At 35.3% G+C, this 22,984-nt stretch overlaps 1 long non-coding RNA gene across 2 annotated transcripts in view; it reads left to right on the top strand.

Moving 5' to 3' along the window:
• Positions 1 to 21,560, top strand: part of LOC141583976 (uncharacterized) — a 35,493-nt gene extending 13,933 nt beyond the window's left edge. The window contains exons 3-8 of one of the 2 annotated variants that reach the window (XR_012516810.1): positions 5,309 to 6,837; positions 7,226 to 7,319; positions 18,786 to 18,833; positions 19,040 to 19,149; positions 21,238 to 21,382; positions 21,471 to 21,560. This is a non-coding gene — a long non-coding RNA (uncharacterized LOC141583976). Of the gene's footprint in view, positions 1 to 5,308; positions 6,838 to 7,225; positions 7,320 to 18,785; positions 18,834 to 19,039; positions 19,150 to 21,237 lie in introns of both variants that reach the window. The other variant, XR_012516809.1, reaches the window with a different exon arrangement.
• Positions 21,561 to 22,984: the final 1,424 nt, after the last annotated feature.

Below are 22,984 nucleotides of genomic sequence, written 5' to 3'. Positions count from 1 at the left end.
TTAAAAGCCTTTCAATTTATTGAGTTTATTTAATGGCCTCTTAACATACATTTTATCATGGAAATTTTTTCTTATATACTTGAGAAGAATGTATGCTCTGCTATTTTTTAGAGTTTTCTGTAGATATATTACATCTAGTTAGTTTATAATGTTGTTCAAGTCTTCAGCCATTATTGGGTGCAGGTTATTGATGTTTCCAATTATTACTGTTAAATGTTTATTTCTCCTTTCAACTTACGTATTTTACTTCATGTTTTTGGAGACTCTGTTGTTAGGTGCATTTACGTTTTTATTGTTTGTCTTCCTGATGATTTGAACCTTTTATCATTATGTCTTTTTTGACTCAAGTAACAAATCTTGTCTTAAAGCCCGTTTTGTCTGATACTAGTATAGCCACTCCAGTTCTCTTTTGGATACTGTTTGTACGGTATATAATTTTCTATCTTTTCACTTTGGACTTACTTATATCTTTGAATCTAGCATGTCTGTTGTAGATGGCATATGATTGAATTGTGTTTGCTTCATTCTACATTCTCTGTCTTTTGACTGGAGAGAGATATGCATTTTTATTAGAGAAATGATATAGTCATTATTTGATAAATTATACATTCATTGCTTAATAAAAATTAGTTGATAAGAATTAACATACTTATATTCCTTTTATAATTGATGAATTGCATTACTTGTGTTAGATCTAAAGTGTTGGTATCCTTTCATAATCTGTCTTATAGGATTCATTCTGTAACTTATTTCTCAATGTATGTGGGTTTCTTTGTTTTTTTTATTTTGGAGATGGAGTCTCTCTCTGTTGCCCAGACTGGAGGGCAGTGGTATGATCTCAGCTCACTGCAACCTCTGCCCCATGGGTTCAAGCAGTTCTCCTGCCTCAGCGTCCCACATAGCTGGGATTATAGGCACCCACCAGCATGGCCAGCTAATTTTTGTATTTTTAGTAGAGACAGGGTTTCACTGTGTTGGTCAGGCTGGTCTTGAACTCCTGACCTCAAGTGATACAACTGCTTCAGCCTCCCAAAGTGTTGGACTTACAGGCATGAGCCACCGTGCCCAGCCTCAATGTTTTAATAATATTTTTTTCCAATGCAAATTAACACATTTGTTCGAATTGAAAAATAAAGGCAGATTTTTTTCTGGAAGGAAAGTACAGTTTGGCTTACTGATTTGCAAAGTATATGTAGTACACATGTTCCTTTAATTGAGCTAAATATGAAGCACCACAGTTTTGATTTTATAAAAATGTATCAAATTCAAGGGCAAAGTATAATGCAAATAGTTCAAAGAGAAAAAAATCTAAAATTTTTAAATTAAAATAACATTCTCATAAAATAGAGTCATGGGTATTGAATTGTTATGATTTTCAGATTTCAGTGAATACATTAAAAATAATAGTAATTTAAAGTGATAAAATCAAATATATACTGAAATTACATCCTTTGCAATAATTATTTCAATTTATAATATTTTTAGAGGACTTAAGATGTATAAGACATTTAAAAGTGTTCAAATATACAAGCTATTTTTTGAAAAATACAGTTTCTTTAAGTAAGTCTTGAGAGAAAAAGTTTGAAGAATAGATTAGAGAACAAAAATCCTCCAAACTCATAGTCTCTAGTTGCCTTAGTTACTACTATATTCCCAGTACCAATCACAGCCTTGTGACTGAATGAGTGAATTGTGTTAAGTGCCCTGAATGTTATCATTGCAAATTACTTGCTGCCTAAAAAAAGGACAACCCAGGATACTGATGTTTTCCTACCTAGTTTAGGTAATTAGTTAGTAGGTAGAGAGCTGGGTCTTGATGTAAATGGGGAAAGGAAAGCAATCCCTGCAATCCTGACTGTCTTCCAGACAGCCCTGGATGGCTGCGTTTACCTTTGGCAGACCCCAAATAATGAGAGTAAGATTAAGACCTAGGCTTAAGATAGCTCAACAAAGTGTTAAGATCCAGACATGCATTCCTTGGAGCATTTACTTCTTGTCTGGCACTCTGTGAGGCTCTGGGCATGGAAAGATGAAGATGACAAGGTACATGGGCAATATACTTAAAGAAAGAGGTCTGATGAAACGGGATAAATGTTGTAAGAGGAACGTTTCATGTTATAGGTTCGAGTACTGGAAACTACGGTCATTTGACCATTTTTGACTTACCCCAAACTGGTAACCCACATGGTTCGACCTACATGTTATATGCAAATCCAGGTGAAAAAACAATAAATCTTGAGGGATTTTTTAATCAGGGAAAATTATGTGCAGTCAGTGGCATTTGAGCTATACATTGAAGGATATGGGAGATGAGTGGTTGGATAGGTAGCAGGTGGGGCATTTGAGAGAGCATAATCAACAAAAGCAAAAGTGGAGAGTAATGGAAGGTACAGATACCATCTGGAAAGGGACACTGAGCGTTCTTTGCTTTGAGATCTGGAAAGTGAGGATAAGAGTAAAACGGAACCTCAGACTTAATGTTAAGAGTGCTGCCAGCCTGATAAGACACTGTTCTGCAAGCAATGGCAAACCATCAAACTTTTTCTTAGAGGGAGTATAGTTAACAGATATAAATTTTAGAACCCCTCATTTGTCTAAATGGGAATGGGTTGCAGATAAGGAGATTGAAACGAGACACTGAGATACTTAGGAGGCGGCTGCAATCGTTAAGGTAAATATAGTAGATGTGTACAGGGGTTGAGGAGTGGGCATGTTTCTCTGATGTAATTGTCATAGATTGACCAATTATTAGGTTTGAGGGGTTAGTTGAAAGAGGTACAGGTTCAGGAGTCGGGGGAAAGAGTAAACTAAGTAGAGATGTCAGAGAGTAAGAGTAGAGAGTTCTGGGCTATGGATCTTGGTTTTTGTTGGTGTGCATTTGATAGCTGAAGCCATGAAAGTGTATGGGATTATCAGGCAAACTTACCTAGGGAGAGCAGGGAAACGGAATAAGGGCAAAAGGGCAGAGGAGGGAGCTAGGGATGAATCTGTACCTTGTACTTTGCCTCGTTCTATCTCTGTCATAGCACTTGTTTACCAGAGTGTCTACTCTTTGCAAGTTTGTGAGATCTCCAAAGATGGGTAGGAACCATCTTATCCATTCTTTGGAATCCTCAAAACTCCACTATACTCAAAAAGTAGCCACTTAAAGAAGTACTCACTGAATCATACCCTTATTTTCTAGGTTCTAGGCATTGTTCTAAGTGCCACATAGGTGCCATTCCATTTCACATTTAATAATAGTGTTATAAATAGATGCGATTGTTAGCCCTATTTTACAGATGAGGAAACTGAAGCATGAACTCATTCAAGGACACAATCGAAGAGTCAGAGCCTGGATTTAAACTCAGACAGTTTAAAACCAGAGGCCACTGAGTACTAAACCCTATGCTGTGGAATGAGTGGGATCAGAGTGACTTCTCTTTAGTAAAACTTTGCAGCTTAGAATTACTTTCATAAACAATTCTAGTATCCTCAAAGTAATTTTGTAAGATGGAGGGAGGAGGCAATACTGTTATCTACATTTGATTTGTGAGTAAATGAAAGCTAAAGTTAAGTATATTCATGAAGACACACAGTAAGTGGCGAAACCACCCCTGTCTTATGAATTACATTCCTGTGTTCTATTCACTCCATCTTGTTTCCTGTGAATCCAGTTGTCTCCCCTGTTGCTCAACGAGATAAAATGTCTGGGCTGGTAGCTGGAGGCTGGAGGAAGAATCTGAAGAGAGACACTGTGGAAAAGGCACAGAAAGACCTTTGAACTAGCAGAACGTATTTCTTTGAGGGACTTAGGAACTTTATTCTTGTAAAGACTACAAGATGTCAAACTTACTTGTAAATTCTAACATAGTCTCTTTTATTAATAATCGAGAATGCTTGAAATTTAGGTACAAACTATGTATTAAAATGACTGGTTTGTTGGTTGTAAATGTAAACAGAGATAATTTATTAACTTGTTATTTATTCATCCTTGTTGAGGACATACTGTAATTTTTCCTTAGGCATAACATCCGGGGTCCCTGTACTGTCTAAAGCAGGTGTCCCCAAACTATGGCCCGCGGGCCGCATGCGGCCCCCTGAGGCTATTTATCCGGCCCCCCGCCGCACTTCAGGAAGGGGCACCTCTTTCATTGGTGGTCAGTGAGAGGAGCACAGTATGTGGCGGCCCTTCAGCTGTCTGAGGGACAGTGAACTGGCCCCCTGTGTAAAAAGTTTGGGGATGCCTGCTCTAAAGGCTTCAGTCTCTTTGGAGCCTTCTGTAGTTCATTTGCTGAGGAGGATAAGATTTACCCTTTTCACTGGAGAATAGAAACAAGAATGATGGATTCTCAACTTCTATAGGCATTTATTTTACTTAATCCTCTACCACACATAGATTTTTTTTTTTTTTGGATGGCTAGTCTTTTAACTAGGAGCAACTCACAAAAGATTTCAAAGGAACTAAAAATGAGATTGATAATAAGCTTTATACTTGCGTTCAGCTCATTTGAGTTCAGAAAAAAAAATGTCCCTGTACATCCGACAGATACTGCCTTATTTGAAATTTCTAAATCTTAGGCAAGATTATCCTGCCATTTCTCTGCCGTTACACAAGATTGGTTATCTTGCCAAGTTTCACTATTGCTAATCCAGACTCTGAAGCAACAAATATTACAGTGGATTTGTAGAAGAGAAATATCCTGTTTTATAAGTTAAATGTAGACTTGCTTATTCATATAAATGGTGAAAGTATATTTTCTCTATGGCCAATATATTTAGGCCCTTAACTTATAAAATAAGCAATGTTACGGAAATTAAAACAGAGGTACCTATATTCTTCTTATTTAGGAAAGGATGGAAGAAAGGAAGAAAATTCAGTAATTCTTTCCTATAATATTCACATTTATAATATTAACTATTAACAATTTCTAATAAAAATATTAATATTTATATAGTTCTATGTACAAAGCATTATTCTGAACACTCAGTCCTCTTTTGAAGTCCATGATAAGTATTACTATTGTCTTCATTACAGAGGTGAGTGAACTAAGTCATGGAGGTGTTAGGCAGCTTGCCTGAAGCCACAGAGCCAGTAGTAGAAACACTATCCCAGAGTTCTTGCTCTTAATTTATGGTGTTGAAATTGTTGTGGGTCTCATGATTTTGTCTCCTCTAAACTGGAGAAGACTTCCAAGAGGTGGTGACAGTTTAGAAGATCTTCGTTTTTTGTTGTTTTTTTTTTTTCTTTTTTTGTGAGGATATGTGGTATTTGGTTTTCTTATTTGTTTTGTATTTTTTTTGTTTGTTTGTTTGTTTTTTGAGACAGGTCTTCCTGTGTCACCCAGGATGGACTGCAGTGCTGTAATCTCAGCTCACAGTAGCCTCTGCCTTCCATGCTCAAGTGATCCTGTCACCTCAGCCTCCGAAGTGAAAATCTTTGAAAGATGGGAGTTAATCTATAAAAATGGAAAGCTAGAGAATTTCAGTGTTTGAAAGTAAACTTCTGATTCTTACTGAAATCCAGAACAGTATTTCTCCATGAAGCAGAGATGTGATGCTGCATTAAGTTTATGAGAAACCGATTGCTGAGTGCCAGCGTGGTTTTTCTGTTGATCTTATTGAAACCAGGGACCACAGATTTTCATTTAAACATTCATGTGCATTGTTGGTGTCCTTCCTATAGGTCATACACTCTTCAAATGGATGTTGTTTCTTCTTTCTTCCTTCCCTCCCTTCCTTCCAGTCTCTAAGTCTGTGAAATCAGTTAAATGAGCCAGGCTTTGTGCCAGGGGCTGATGCGTAAATAAACAAATAAATAAGACAAGTGCTCTGGCCTTTACAGAGGCTTAATGATGGTTTTAAATGGCCCTCTGTTCATGTTGTAAGCAGGTAAAAAAGAGTGAATTGTTACTTCAACCTGGGTGTTGGGGAAAGGCTTCAATGGAAGAGGTTAGTACTTGAGTTGAATCTTAAAAGATGTGTAGGTTGGGAGTGAGATGGTTAGAGGGAAATGGGAAGAACATTCTAGGAAGAGGAATCAGCAAGATTAGCCAAGCCTTAGAGGAGACAAATAGTAGGACAAGTTATAGAAAGGGAGGAGGGCATTGCCTAGATGGAGCAAAGGGGTGAGGTGAGGCCATTTGAGCAAGGCTGGAGAAGTAGGGAAAGTCAAGCCAGTTGAGACAGAGGTATTCATCACTGAAAATCCACTTCCCGGACCTATGTCCAACATAAAACCTTTATATGGTTATCATGATTTGAACATTACCAGCAGTTTGTCATGTAGTTTCTGAGATTCAGGGCTTCAAATATGCTAGATACTTTTATTAATGTGTCCTATGGTGTTTTATATAGGTCCTGGCAAGATTAACATATTGTTTTCTATGATAACAAATAGCTAATATGAAATGAGGATCAATTTGATCTTTCATATAAGGCCTAGAGAATTTTTTTTCACAATTGCCCCAGACCTATAGAGTCTTTGTTTACCCAGCAGCCAGTGTTGCATCAAATTCTTCATACATTTGCTTAATGTCATCCAGTGGGTTCCTTGCCCTAGCCTACAAGACCCTGAATGTTCTACCATCAACTCATACCACTCAACCCCTCACACATGCTCAACTACCCTGGTCATTTAGTTCTTCAAACCCTCAAAGCTTTGTTCTGACTTAGAGTTTCTGTGCTTGCTGTTGCCTTGTCCCAGCTGATTCTTCTCCCAACTGCATGGCTGGTCCTCATCTTTCAAATTTGATCTAAGATACATTTCCTTCTAGATGCCTTCATGGGCTGTCCTCTCTGAAGTATCCGCCTTCTCAGGACATCCTTTATTGCCTTAGGAGCATTTATCACCAATATGTAAGATTTAATTTATTCATTTATTTTATTGTCTATTTCATTTGAATATGAGATCAGTGCTACACTCAGATATGCCCTGTTTGACTTATTCTCAGCTAATTACTTAGCATGTAGCACAAAATATGCTCACAATAAAATTTATTTTAGTTCTATGTTTAATGAATATAAATGTCATGAATCTTTAATATGCAATAGCAAAACATAATAATCTCTCTGTGAGATTTTACTAGAAAAAGCTAATCATTCCCAAATTGTATTTCATGTAATAATAAGAGGAAAATAAACAAGAGTGAAATTCAGTTGTAAAGATTCTGCTATTGTTGTTAAGTAAGTCTAGTTATAAACAAGAAAAACGCCATACTTTATGTGTCTACCATTATTGTTCCAGACAAAATGGTGGAGAGCTAAAAGCATTCTCAGCCAAAGACTGCAGCTATAAAGGCATGGAAATGGAGACAGTATGGTGGCTTGGAGTACAATCAGTAAGTATGGTTGGAAGGAAGTGACCAATAAAAAATTTGAAGAAGTTGACAGGTTTAAATGATGGAGTGTTGTATATACATGCACAAGCATTTGGATTTAACGCTACGGAGAATGTGAAGCTCTGTAGGACAAAACAGCTTTCAATGGGAAAATAATGTGGTCCAATTTGTATTGAAAAATTATTTTGTGCCCAATATGGCGAATGGCTTGGAGGGAGTTGAGATACAAATGAGAGAATCCAGTCAGAAGGCTGTTGCAATAACCTAAGAGCAAGATGGCAGGTCAGGCTTGAAATGAGATGGCACTAAGGATAAAGATGAACAAACTGGTATTTGCTATTAGCGAAATAGCAAAAATTGGAATGATTCCCATGAGGTTCCAATCAAATACTGTTTCCAGTTCTGGCTTATATCTTCTATCTATGAGATTTCAAATGAATTTCCATGTTGCATATCAGTTGGCCTCATATCTTCCTTTTTTTGACAAATACATCTTAAAGAAAACCATTACACTATAGAGCATTCATTGTGAGGATTAAAATAAATGTATGTGAAAGCACTTTCAAAATACTACACAAATGGAAGCTATATTTTTATTACCAGTAAGTCAATTTAGTTTACGAAGAGAAAAATCACTTTCTAGCATGTAAGCTCTGGTAAGCAAACTCCCTAGGCAAAATGAATCTTTCTTATAACCAGAGCACTTTTTTGTACTTCTATCATAATACCTCCACCAATTATAAATTGTTTATGGATTTTTATTATTTTCATGGTGTATAAATCCTCTGGTAGCTGAGACAGAGGAGTCTTATGAATCATGCACCCTGGTTTGTGGTAGACATTAAGTAGCCAGCAAATGTTAATTACATGCATAAATGAATGATTAGTTCACAGGAAAGCATAAAGGCAGGTAGCAGGGAGCTGTTATAGACATCAGAGATAAAATAAACAATAGGACAAACATGTTAAAGTGAAAATATTTTATGTTATTAATGATCATATATTTAATTTTAATCAAAATATATATAGTGTATATAGTGTATATATTAGTATATATATCTCATAGACTGTACTACAAGACTATATAGTATATATACTGCCAGAATACTCTATCAACTTACTGTACATAATTTTGGAATAATTAGCATTATTACATTATTATTCTAGCATGATTCCAAAATAACTTTACATACAGTAAGTTGATAGAGTATGATACTATTGCAATATTGAATTTGTTTATCCCTTCATTCAGCAAATCTGTTTCTAGTGCCTGATAAGTACAAAGCACTGTGCGTAAATGTTCCTATTCTCAAGAAGTTTGTTATGCAGTGGGAAGGAGGGGAGGGCCTGCTCCCTGCCAAACACTGTCCTAGGAGTTTTGCACACTCCATTGAGTTTTCTCTACAGTTTTAACAGTCCTGAGAGGTAAGCATTATTACACCCATATTATAAATAAGAAACCTCAGTTAAGAGAATTTCATTAATTTAGCTGAGACCACACAGCTAGGAAGAGGCAGAGGCAGGTCAATGGATAACAAGGAAGAGCGTCAAGGTTATTTCTTATTTCAGTGTCTGTATCCATTGCAGTCATTCTGAAATTAACAAATAGTAAGAGAAGGCCAACAAGGACAGATGTATAAAATTATAATGACTCAGAACTTGCTTTATCCTCATGGAATTATTGGTTTAGTAGTACAATTTAGGAAAATGAATACAATCATAAGGTGGAATCTTAACCAAAGGTGGTCCGATCATTGGGTTAAACAGCTCTCAGAAACTGAGCAGCTTCTAGGTGTGATATGAAAGTATTCTGGGCTTGGAGGGCCAGAAGATCACTATGTAAGACATCACTGCAATTCTAGTTATGTGGTGGTGGAAAAGACACTGAACTATGTTGACCACACCACCCTAATTTGTTAAATATAAGACATAATAGGAGAGATTTCTACCTCATTTTAAGAATTAATGGGAGGAAGTATGGGAAAGCAGTTTCTAAAATGCATTACAAATTTATGATTAAGACAGCCAATTTCACAGAAATTTTTGGTATAAGAGCCATCAAATTGGAGAAAGCATAAAGAAGTGACTTATACATTCTTATCCCTAGTAATATGGTATCGGTTACACAGTAAGTGCTTAATAAATACTTTCTGAGCTTAGCTCCTGAATGGCTGAAAGACACATGGGAAAATCAAATTATCTCTCTTCAAATGACTGGGAAGACGTGTTATACCAACTTCCGGTAACCTATTCAACATACCAAACAGTTGTCAATAAATATTATAATTCGAAGCACTGATTAAATTGGGTCTTCTTTATCCATTTGGTTGTTTGAGATGTGTATGTATGTAGGTATGTGTTGCAGAAATAATATGTACATATGTGTTGCAGAGATGTATGTACATGACTGTGTATGTGTCTAAAAGAATATACTTGGGGGTTCTGGTGAACTGTCCTCATGTTTGTTTGGTTTTGTTAAGTATCTATTCCTTTCTATTGGTGAGGGTTGGAAGTATCCAGCACAATTAGGGGCTAGAGTAGTACCATATATTTTCCACAGATATTTATATTTCAGCAGGTATTATAGAGATATGTTAGAGGGACAAAGCTTAAGCCTGATAGTGCTATACACTAGCCAGAGAGAGAATTTATTTGAGGAAGGTTGGTTTACTTAGCGTCATCAAACCACATATTCATAGTTATTAATCTGCCTACCAAAAATACCTTTAAATTATTTAGGTGAGTAGACATACACATGCCTTTGCTAAGAATATGGTCAGTTCTCACCTACAAATCTTAATCTTGTAAGGAGTAACAAAAATAATATTACTAGACATTATAAGAAGTCTTCATTCTACTTTAACATTTCATTCAATGCCATTTAAAAGTGTTTTTATAGTAAGATGTTATTAAGAATAAATGTTTAAAACCTTTGCCTCCTTGAAGATAGATTATTTGCCCCTCTTTCTCCTACTAAGGATAACGAATAACCCTGAATATTATATACAAAACAAAATTCTAAAAGTCCAAAAGGTAAAGAAAAGAAGAGTAACTGTCTAGGCATCTTAGAACCCAGGGACAGTAAGGCCATTTGGTTTCCTTTTTGCCTTGTATATTCCAGAATCGGAGCTGAAGAAACTAGAACTCTGTAAATGCTAACAGATTCAAACAAACAAACAAAAAAGCCCCCCAAAAAGCCTGCTCTCTGTAGTCAAAAAAAAAAAAAAAAAGGAAAATGGCAGTCTAGCAACACAGAAAACTTTAAATGGTAACCATCCTATTCCAGCCAAATATTACAGGAAAAAAAAATGTGGTCCAGCTATCAACTATGGCAACAAAGATCAAGTGGATTGCCTAGAGCTCCACTCTTGCTAGGCTGTAACAAAATGTTTTCCCCAGCACCCTAAACGTACGTGAATGATGTTAGATGGTATTGGATGGTGTTACAGGAGGCCAAGTAGAAAGGTAGTACTTTCATTCTTGCCAAGAAGTAATGAAGCCCCCACTCACAATGTCAGTGGAAACCAGTTGCGAGCATGGACTTCCACCTGCACCCTGCAGTAATTAGGTTCCACTCCCTCCCTCTACTGAGCTAATGTCAGAGGATACCTAATGGAGAATCTGGATTTTTGCTAGTGTTCAGTGGTAATGAGGCCATACAATCCCCGTGGTGACATTGGAGGACGTGGGAAGCAGTAATGAGTCATTTGTACTCTTATCCAGGGTGGTATCAGGGGAGGACTAAGGGGGAGCTGAGACTCCCACTTCATCTCAGTAGTGCTGAGACTCCCAATTCCTCTCAGTAGTCTCTCAGAGGAGAACATGGAGCCACGTGTTCTCTTCAGTTATCAACAGGGGCCAAGTGAGGAACCTGGATATCTATCTCTACATGGAAGTAATGAGTCAATATCCACTTCTGCTGCTGCCAGAGTGTTACCACAGATAGCTAACAAAGTATAAAGTTAAAATAAAATCTGGAGTTCCTTAACAAAATACCCAAAATGTCTAGGTTCCAGTCAAAAATGATTCATCATACCAAGAACCAGGACAATCTCTCTTGAATGAATAATAACAGTGAATGTCAACACTGAGATGACAAAGATGTTAAGAGTTGAGGAGTTTTCAACCATTATTTTTTCAGTTCTGCCCTTTTTCTCCTTCCCATATTCTGATGTTAAAACCTTTATTTTAGTCATAAAGGTCCCCAAGTGTCTCTCTCTCTTTCAGGATGCTCAGATTGCATAATTTTCATTGTTCTCTTTCAGTGTACTGATTGTCTTATCCCATTTATCTGAAAAAGAAAGTTAGAACAACTATTCTAAAAGATGATTCAATGAGCAATTATAACATGCTTGAAGCAAATGAATAAAATAGTCTCAGCAAAGAAATAAAAGCTGTAAATAAACTCATTATAGAACAGAAAATACAATAACAGAAATAAAAAAACTCAGTGGATGGACTCAACAGCTAAATAAAGGAACAGAGGAAAGAATCAGTAAACTGAAAGAATAATAGAAATTATATAGTCTCCACAATAGGAAATAAACTTAGAAATTGAACACGGACTCAGGACTTACAGGACTATATCAAAAGATCTAATATTCAAATCACAAGACTAATGGAACCAATAGGATGTAATCAACCTTTATGGAACACTCCCATCAACAGCAGAATGCACATTTTTGTCTATGGGACATATGCCAAGTTAAATCATATTCTGAGTGATAAAATAACCACCAACAAAAATACAGTCATCCAGAGCATGTTCTCTGACTACAGGGAAATCAAAGTAGAAATTATTTTTTAAAATAACAGTAAAACCTCCAGTCCCTTTAAAACTAGACAACTTACTTCTAAATAACCTTTGAGTCAAATAAGAACTCTCAAGGGAAATTAAAAAAATACATTGAACTGAATGAAAATAAAAATAATACATATCAGAATTTGTGGGATGCAGCTAAAGCAGTGCTGAGAGAAAAATTTATACCACTAATTGTTTACAATGAAACACATTTCAGGACACATTTCAAATTAATAGCCTTAGCTTCCATTTCAAGAAACTAAAAGAAGAATAAAGCAGGCAGAAGAAAGGAAATAATAAAGATAAGGTAGAAATTAACAAAATTAAAAAAAAAAAACGGAAAAACAGCTGGTTCTTGCAAATTTCTAGCAAGATTGGCAAAAAAGAAGATACAATTTACCAATATAAAAAATTAAAACAACTGTTATCACCACAAACCCTGAAGACATTAGATAATAAGTGAATATATGAACAACTCCACATACAAACATTTGATAACAGATAAAATAGACCAATTTCTCAAAAGGCAAACTCTCAACACACTCAATAAGAAACAGATAATTTTAGTAGACCAACAACTTACAAAAATTGAATTTATAATTTTAAAACTCTTTGATATGGTTTGACTCTGTGTCCCCAACAAAATCTCGTTGAATTGTAATCCTTAATGTTGGGGGAGGAACCAGGTAGGAGGTGATTACATCATGGGGGTAGACTTCCTCCTTGCCGTTCTCATGATAGTGAGTTCTTATGAGTTCTGGTTGTTTGAAAATATATAGTACTTCCCCTTCTCTCTCTCTCTCTATTCGTCCTTCTCCTACATGTGGAGATGTATTTGATTCCCCTTTCCTTCTGCTATGATTGTAAGTTCCCTGAAGTCTTCAAGTCATGCATCCTGTACAGCCTGTGGAATTGTGAGTCAATGAAACCTCTTTTCTTCACAAATTACCCAGTCTCTGGTATTTTATAGCAGTGTGAGAATAGACTTAATTCATCCCTTAAAAAGAAATATCCAGTTCCAGATGGTTTCACTGAAGAATTCTACCAAATATTTGAAGAATTAATACCGATTCAGCACAGTCTAGTCTCTCTAGAAAACAAACTAGAACTACTTCCTAATTAAACTTATGAAGCTAATGGTATTTTGAAGTGAAAACTCAAAAGAAATACAGAAAAAAGAAAACTATAGGTAAACATCTGTCATGAATATGAACACAAAAATGATTTATAAAACATTAACAAATATAATTCAATAATATATAAAAATAAGTATACTTCATAACCAAAACAGATTTATTTTAAGGATGCAAGTCTGGTTCAATATTGAAAAATTAGCCAATGTATCCCATAATCTTAACAAAGGAAAGAAAGAAAAAAACACACAATCATGTTAGTCGATGCAAAATAAAATAAAAAACATTTGGCAGAATTCAGCATGTATTTATTATAAAAGCAATCATAAAAATAGAAATATCAGATAACTTTCTCAGCTTGAGTAAAAAATTAATTAAAAATCTACAGCTTAGCATTTTACTTAGTGATGAATTACCGAATGCTTTCCCCTTAAACTGAGAAAAATATATGATGTCAGCTTTCTTCATTCTTATTATACATAATGCTGAAGTTCTTTCTAGTAGCTGCAGTTAAGACAAGAAAAGAAAAAGACATACACATCAAAAAAGAAGAAATACTACTTTCAGTGTTTGTAGAAGACATGGTTGTCTACATAGAAAACCTCAAAGAACTGATTTTAAAAACTCTCCCAGAACTCATCAGTAAGTTCAGAAAGATTGCAGGATGCCAGATAAACATACAAAAATTAATTGCATTTGTATATGCTAGCAAATGAACACACAGACATCAAAATTAAAAGTATGATAACATTTACAATTGCTCCAAAAATTAAATACTGAGATGTAAATATAAAAAATATGTACAGGAATTGCAAACCAAAAACTACAAAATACTGATTAAAGAGATCAAATAATTTCTAAATAAATGAAGAGACATACCATGTTCATGGATTGGAAGACTCAATATGATAAAAATGTCAATTCTCCCCAGGCAGATAAACAAATTTAATAAGATTGTCATAAAAATTCCAGATATATTTTTTGTACATGCAGACAAGATTATTCTAACAGTAATATGGAAAGGCAAGGGAACTAGAATAGCTAAAACAATTGTGAAAAAGAAGAATGTAGTGTGAGGAGTCACTCTGCCCAAGCTCAGGACTTATGTAGCTATAGTAACCAAGACTGCATGTTATTAGTGGAAAGATAGACATACAGATCAAAAGGACAGAATAGAGAATGAATATAAAGAGACCACATAAATATGCCCAGCTGATTTTTATTATTTTTTAATTTTTTAAGTAATTTTTTGTAGTTCAGATGTTTGAGCTCCTTGCATATTCTGAATATTAATCTTTTGTAGGATGAGTAGTGTGCAAATATTTTCTCTCATTCTGTAGATTGTCTTTTCACTCTGCTGATTATTTCCTTGGATGAGCAGAAGATTTTTAGTTTGATTTCATCACATGTGTCTATTTTTACTTTTGTTGCCTGTACTTTTCAGGTTTTATTTGTAAAATATTTTTTTAGACTAATGTCCTGAAGCATTTTCTTGTTTTGTTTTAATAGTTTTATTATATTGAGTCTTACATTGAGTTCAAAATGGTTGTCTAGTTTCATTCTTCTGCATATGGATGTCCAATTTTCCTAGCACCATTTATTGAAGAGGGTGTCCTTTCCCCAAAGTATGTTCTTGGCAGTTTTTGACACAGATGGAAAAGCAATTCATAGGAGGAATTACAACCTTTTCAACAAATAGTGTTAGAGCAATTGTAATTTATAGGCAATAAAAATGAACCTCAACCTAAACTTCACATGTCATACAAAAATTGATTTAAAATTCATTATGTATTTAAACACAATTCTGTTAAATCTTTTAGAAGAGAACATAAGAGAGAAGCTCTGTGACCTAATCTTGGGTGAAGGATTCTTAGATATCACACCAAAAGTAAGATTCATAAAAGAAAAAAAAATAGATAAATTAGACTTCACCAAAATTAAAAACTTTTGCCTTGAGAATGACACTAACGGAATGAAAAGACAAGATACAGGATGGAGACACAATATTTGCAAACCACTTGCCTGACAAAAGGGCCAACATATAAAATACCTAAAGAACTCTCAAAATAAACAAAACCTGATTAGCAAATGGCAAAATACCAATTAAAGTCATGATGAGTTGTCACTACATACCTGTCAGAATGTGACAAATAAGAAATTATGACAATACCAAATGCTATTGAGAATGTGGAGAGACTGGATCTCATTTATGTTGCTGGTGGTATGTAAAGTGGCACAGTCACTCTTGAAAACAGGTTGGCAATTTCTTTATAAACTAAATATTCAGCTATCATTCAGAAATTCTACTTTGAGGGAGTTATTCAGGGAAATGAAAACTTATTGTTACAGAAACTTGTGCATAAATATTCAAGGAAGCTTTATTTATATTAGGCAGAACTGGAAACAACCCAGTTGTATTTTAATAGATGAATGGTTAAACAAACTGTGATACGTCCATGTTTATTCATCACCTATTTGGTATCACAGGACTCAACCAGGTGCTTAAATACATTTGTGATTAAATCTCAGAAGGTAAATATCATTATCCTAATTTTGTATATGAGAAATTTGAGATTTCGGGAGTTTAAATATTTTAACCAATGTCATTCAGGGCAAAGGCTAGAATTTTCAACCTGGGTTCATAGAATTCCAAACCCATTTATATTCCACCACAGGAAGCTGCCATGAAAATTAGGTGAGGGATTATGTGTGCTTGTTATGCTTTGTAATCTAGAAGGATATAACTAATTGTGTTATACCTTGTCTCAGGACTACTTCTGTCATTAGATTTTCAGCACAAAGAGATTGCGTAAGAACAGACTTTCTTTTTCAGTAATTCCCATTCAGTACATTTACCTAGGCATCGGCAAAGTCATGGCATTTGAGGAGACTTCTCCAAGAAAAAGAATGGGCTTTAACTCTCTTCTGTTGATTCATTTAACCAAGTAACATAACCAATGCTTGTTCTTTGTCATAATTAGGTTTGCAACCTCATTTGTGGAACCTAAAACACTCATTTACTCACATAGCTGCCGGAAATGGTTAACAATGCATTTCCTTGTTATCAGAGTCAACTAAAACACAACCATTGAGGTCCACAATTATGGAATAGGCATGGCTGAAAAAGTAGACATATCATCACATTTTGGATCCAGAAGAAATTATTCAATTGGAATAACCACCTCATTTTGTAGAGGCAGAATAAGTTGTCCAAGTCACACATATGTGGTTAAAATTAAAACATGCATCTTAGATTTCTCCTGAGACTCAAATCTGGGTGTTACCAGAACTTCTTTCTATGCTTCATACTTTAAATTCCAGTTGCTTTCTGTTTCAAGTTTTACAAGAGCAATTTTTGTTTTGTGAAATACCATGAACAAAATACTTAATTATTTCTTTTAAAGGTCAAACAAATTTCAAGATCCCTATACCTAGAAGGAATGGCAGCTGCAAAGTAAAATGAAGGTACCTAAAATATTATGATTCCAGGATTCCAGGAATTGCAAACATGGTATAGCTGGGAAAACCTAAAAATTGGAGCTGGAACTCCTGAGTTAGATGACTTGTTACGTTACCCAAGCAACTCTGTGTTTAAACCATGCCTCTTAATTTTGATTCCTTAACAAGTTCTTATTTGGTGCTTACTTTACACTTTGCATTTTCCTTGGCTCTGGAGAGGAGATTCAATGATAATCACAGAAATAAAAATCCTGCCTTTACCTAATCTGGAGTGTTGATACATGAGAGAAATTAGACGGTAGATGTGAAAACTTTTTGTAAAGTGTACAATTCTGTAAAAATTAGATATAACATGGCACCGTTTTCAATTGCCAGTGTATGATATCATAGATGGAGCTTTGAAGATACTGAAAACTCCTGAGCATAAACAAAAAATGCACTTATATTGTAAGTTTGTGACATCTTGAAATTGGATAGAATGCTTAATAATAAATGTTTACTATGTGACAATCACTTATTTATAATCTCTGTTCTCCTTTCAAATGTAAATACATAAAAACTGTATCTTTTTTTACTGCTATTATTCTAGGTCTTAGAATAGTAAGCACACACCATGAACCAAATATTTGATGAACAAGTTAATAAATTAATAATTTCTGTGTATATATGGAATTAGTGGATGTAAGATTATATAAAGTCTTGAAAGATATTGTAAATTCCTCTTCCAATAATTGATTGTACTAGTTTATCTTTTAATTATCTAATTTATTAAAAAATATACTGAGTGCCTGTATATTTTAAGCCCTTTTGTATCTGCCTAACATGTTTTTCTTCTGGGAATAACAATCCCTTCCTCTGGGAATTATGACTTCCCTCATCCTTCTGCTGAGAGCAGCCGAAAAAATGGGAACTCATCTTCTGATGCAGTGTGCTGGGTCAGGAGTGGGTCCAGACTCAAGCTGCACTAATCACAGAATCACATCTCTGAAGTCAGCAATTATTGGTCCAGGAGTATTCATTGGATCTAATCAGGTTGAGAAACTCACTTCCTTGGAATTTTGGGGCACGGGAAACTTGTGACTTGAATCAATAATTTTCTGATTGTTGAAGCTATTAAGGACTTTAAACTCAGAAGTTGTTGGTTGCTGTTTTTCACCAAATGAACAAAGTTAGTTGGCACCAAGACAGAGAAGTATGAAGCCCATACCCAGAGAAGATCCCCCAAGATTAAGTCCAAATGTAATTTGAGTGCCTAGTTTCCAGTGTTCCTGCAGTGAAACTACATGAGCAATGTTAAGATTCAGGAAATATCCCAATCTCTTTATGATGATAGTAGTAAACAGTAATAATTTTCTTTAAAAAAAATTAAGTTAGTTCAAATTGTCTTCCCCCGTTTTTTTGGAACCAAGTATCATAATAGTGAAGCTTACTACACAAGCAGACACCTTGACTCAATGTCCTCTCAAGTAGTATATCCATTTTCCCATATATTTACCTGTAAAGGATGTTATCAATATTTACATTGTTGTGTTCATATGATGAGTAAAAACAATGGAATCACTTATTTGTTTTAATTTGTGTTACTTAAGAAGCAGCTAAGCTGAGAATGTTTTCAGGTCTTTATTGGCTATTTATAATTCTTCTGTGAATTGCTGATATATAATATTTGGTCATTTTTCTCTGGTGTTGTATTTTTCTTATTAATTTGCAGAAACTTTCTAAGTAAAATGGCTATTAATCTTCATTATGTTCATTTCAACTATGTTTTCCTGGCCTTTTATATGCTCATATGTATTTGTTTATGCTATATTTCATCACGTAGATGTTAATTATTTTATGTATTCAAATCTGTTACACTTTTTCTTTAGGATTCCTGAATTTTTTTTCTTGTTTAGGAGCATTCATCCACCTTCTAAATTATTTTCAAAAATCTAAATTTGCTTTTTAAAAATCTTAGTTTATTTTCTACCTTTCATTTTATGTTATTTCAGTCACTGTACTTTGCTCTTTTCATATGAAATTTAATGAATACTTTGCAAGATAAGTATAAGCATTGTTATCTCTATTTTCCAGATTACGGCAAGCAAAATGAGGTTCAGAAAGTTGTTCAGGTCACACATGGTAAGTGCTGCTATTCAGGTGGCAAACCTTATAATAGTTGATATGATTTTGCTCTGTGTCACCACCCAAATCTCATCTTGTAGCTCCCATAATTCCCACACGTTGTGAGAGGGACCTGGTGGGAGATAATTGAATCATTTGGGCTGGGTCTTTCCCGTGCTGTTCTCATGAATGGGTCTCATGAGATCTGTTGGTTTTAAAAACAGGAGTCTCCCTGCAGGAGCTTTCACTTTGCCTGCTGCCATCCATGTAAGACAAGACTTGCTCCTTCTCAACTTCTGCCATGATTGTGAGGCCTGCCCAGCCACATGGAACTGTAAGCCCAATAAACTGCTTTGTTTTGTAAATTGCCTAGTCTTGGATATGTATTTATCAGCAGTGTGGAAATGGACTAATAAAATCCTTCAAACTTTCATGCTATCTTTGCAAAATATAGATGAGAAACAGGCTACTTTATAACTGCTGGAATTACACTTTGTAGCCTTCTATTCATTGCCTAAGTGATTTGAGTTGGTTAATATTGCAAATTAATATAACAATATAGATATATATATATATTGTGTATGGACATGGGATCAGTACAAACTATAGTTTAAATGTACTTTGTATTCAGTATGTCCTTGATTAAGAAATTGGTAAATAAATAAATGATAGGAACTGGGGTGGCAAGGATCACACTGACCTCATCTGCACTTGGAGAGCCCAGGTTAAACTAGAAGCAAAGGTGTGGAGTAGGATGAGGAAAAAGCTGAATGTCAGGTGCAGTAGCACCATTATAGCACAGCTTGCTACCTAGAGTTCCCAGCTATTCATTATTCTTTCCACAGTGATGAGTTTAGGCTCAGTCCTCTGAATTCACGTAGTGCCTTCACACACCTCTATAACATTTTTGTCCTTGTCAGCTTAGCCCACTAGGCAGGGTCCTCCCAAGCCATGACACTAAGTCTTTTTATTCTGTGCCCCTGGGCCCCTCATAGCACCAGGTATGCTATGGAGTTGTGGTCCAACACAGGCCAGAGAGTCAGCTTGGACTGTTGAGCTTGGAAAGGTGGTCTGTGATCTAATTCCATGATGAGAAACTTAGGCAGTTGCCTTATTCTTGATGTTTTTCAAATAATTCTGTATACTATCATTTCAGTGGCTAAAAAGCAGTGCCAACTCTCTTAATGGCATTCTTCTATTCAATAGAACAGGCAATTTAAGTTCCAAGAATGTATATATTTTCTGTGGGACCCAATAAGTCTGTTTTTTTTAATGAAATAATTATAACCTCTAAGTAATATGCACACACACACCCCTATCTATACATATAATATGTATACGTATGTATTATTCCTGTATTGGTCTTCATGTCATAGGAGTTTCCTTAGTACTGGACTCCATCATCAGCAAATGCCAAACTTAGGAAAGGTTCAATGCATCAGTGCATAGACACATTTAACCAGCAATGCGTCAGTCTTCCTTAGAGGTAGATCCCATCAGAGAGCCATTACTAGCCTCAGCTGCTTCCTCCTGGCTGGTCCCCAAAGAATATTAGGGTATTCCGTGATACCTGTAGGTGCCCACCTCCCAGCAATGGTCTTTAAATGATGGCCTAACAAAAACGGTCAGTGGACATCATGTTATGTGTGCATTTCACCTGCATAAATGCAATCACAGGGGCTGTGGCAACCAAAGAAGTGTGACACTCAGATCCTCTTTCAAGAGGACCTCTTGTGGGAAGCACAGCTGATGGCAGCTGTTGGACTTTCACATTCAAAACTGCCAATGTTGTGCTTCACCTGGACTCCTCCTAGCCAACATCTGGTTATGGCATGGACACTGGGGCCATTCCTTCTCTACCCAACGTGGGATTCCACTAACAGGCAGTGTTGTGCTTGCTTGTTGACTCCTTATGGGCTTGGCTGAGATTTTCTTAGAACTTCACTGTAGTCTGAACTTTTCCTGGCCAATTCTTCTTTCTCTCTCTCCTTGCACAAGTATCCAATCTGTGTGATGATCGGAAAGTCTTCTTTACCACTTCTGCTCCTTTTTTCTTTATCTTTCTTATGTGTTTTCCTCATTAAATATCTTGTTTATCTAATCGTTTTGGTGCCTACCTCTCAGAGAATCTGAATTGATACCGCAGCTCATCAGAAAATAAAAAAATGGGATGGTGGTGGTGGAGAAAAGCAGCAACTTAAATAGTGCCATCTACGAATTAGGAGTATTCACTGAATGAGCATGAGATGCAGGTCTCTTGTTCCCTTAGCCAGGTTCTATTTGTTCCTTAAAGCCCTAATTTTAGTCGATAAATATGTATGGCATTTACTCTATGCCAGGCATTGTTCTAAATATTTTACTTATACTGAATGACTTGGTGTTTACATCAGCCACATGATTAATTACTGTTACCATTTTGCAGATGAGAACACTGAAGCACAGAGAGATTATGTTAACTTGTCCAGTGCCAAAGAGCTAATAAGTGACAGAGCTGGGATTTACTGTCACTGCACTGTTACTTCTTCCATTAGGAGCTCTTTGCTGTGCTGAGATTTCAGTATCTAAAGGTAGGTATTCTTAATAAAATACATTCATTAAACTTTATACAATTACTTTGCAAGATTCTTGGCTAAATAAGAATTTTCTTTTCATTAGTGAAAGGAAAACTGACTGCACTGAATTTGTTAGTCTTCAGTATGGCAACTTCCTAGAAATTGAGGTTCAGAAAGTTGTCCAGGTAATTTGAAAAAGAACATTGATTTCATATATATACATATATATATGATTATACATTATATAATCAATATCTATAATTATATAGATTTAATTATATTTATATTGGTTATGTTAGATATTATAATAAATTATCATTATAGATAATTATATATCATAAATAGATAAATATTATTTATATTTTATATATCAGCTATTTCTAATGACAATCCCAGATTTGCTTCATGCAGGCAAGGTCTTTCAGTGGATTTTTGCAGGGTAAAAGTGAAGAGGGTTGCTGGTATGTTCTAATGTTGGAAATTAGTCAGAAATATATATTCCTCTTTTTTTTTTTTACCAGTTGGAAAACTCTCTGTTTTCAGAGGACTCATGTGACTCAACAAGACCCACTTGGATAATTTCCATATTTTAAGGTCAACTGTGCCATATAGAAAAATCTAATCACAAGACTAGAATCCATCAAGTTCATGGTCAATAAAGCAGGCAATTCAAGTTCTAAGAATATATGTATTTTATGTGGAACCCAATAAGGCTATTTTCTTTTAGAATGAAAGAAATATAGCCATTAAGTAATATACCAAGAATGATTCAATTTAATAAGCTTTCATTCCTATATTTCTGACTAATTTTCTAACGTTATAGCATACCACCAACCCTCTTCACTCTTACCCTGCAAAAATCCACTGAAAGACTGCTTGGATAAAGCAAATCTGGGAAATTGTTATTTCGAACTGATTTTTCCAGAGTGATGGATGACAATTTTTAAGTAGTTACTGTGCTCTGGATAATGTACTAGATAATGAACATGCATCCAATAACTTAAACCTCACAACCACCTGTGGATTGGTTGCCCATTTGTGAAGGAAGAAACCCAAACTGGATATATTAAATAAATTGTTCAGCCTCAGAGCTTGTTAAGTAGCTGAGTCAAATGAAACCAAGCCTTATCAATTAGTCCGTGTTGTTGTTCTTGGTGTTATTTTAAACTGCCTGTCTCAGCTAACTTGGATTTATCTTTCTAAGCTATACCCTCACCCCAAATTAGTCTTGCTTTGGTGTACTTTCTTCTTAACCACGGCAAATCATACCCACTTTAAGCTTTTCATGATGTCACAGGGTCTTCTTTATGAATTTAACTATTTTAACGCTAACATTTGTGAAATTATGTGTGATTTTAGATGACTACTCTTGTTACTCATTTTTTTTCATTAACCAAATGTTTATAAAATATCCTCTTTTAGGCAGATAGATGAAGGCCATTCTAAAACAAGTCCTAAGATTTCCTGCTTATTGTTGTACATCTTTTTTATAACCCCAGGACCATAAATATGGTGAATTATGATGGTTAATACTGAGTGTCAACTTGATTAGGTTGAAGGATGCAAAGTATTGATCCTGGGTGTATCTGTGAGGGTGTTGCCCAAGGCAATTAACAT

The sequence above is a fragment of the Saimiri boliviensis genome, chromosome 3 (assembly GCF_048565385.1).
Source record: "Saimiri boliviensis isolate mSaiBol1 chromosome 3, mSaiBol1.pri, whole genome shotgun sequence".
Classification (NCBI taxonomy): domain Eukaryota; kingdom Metazoa; phylum Chordata; class Mammalia; order Primates; family Cebidae; genus Saimiri; species Saimiri boliviensis.
This window is presented reverse-complemented; position numbering and strand designations above follow the sequence as displayed.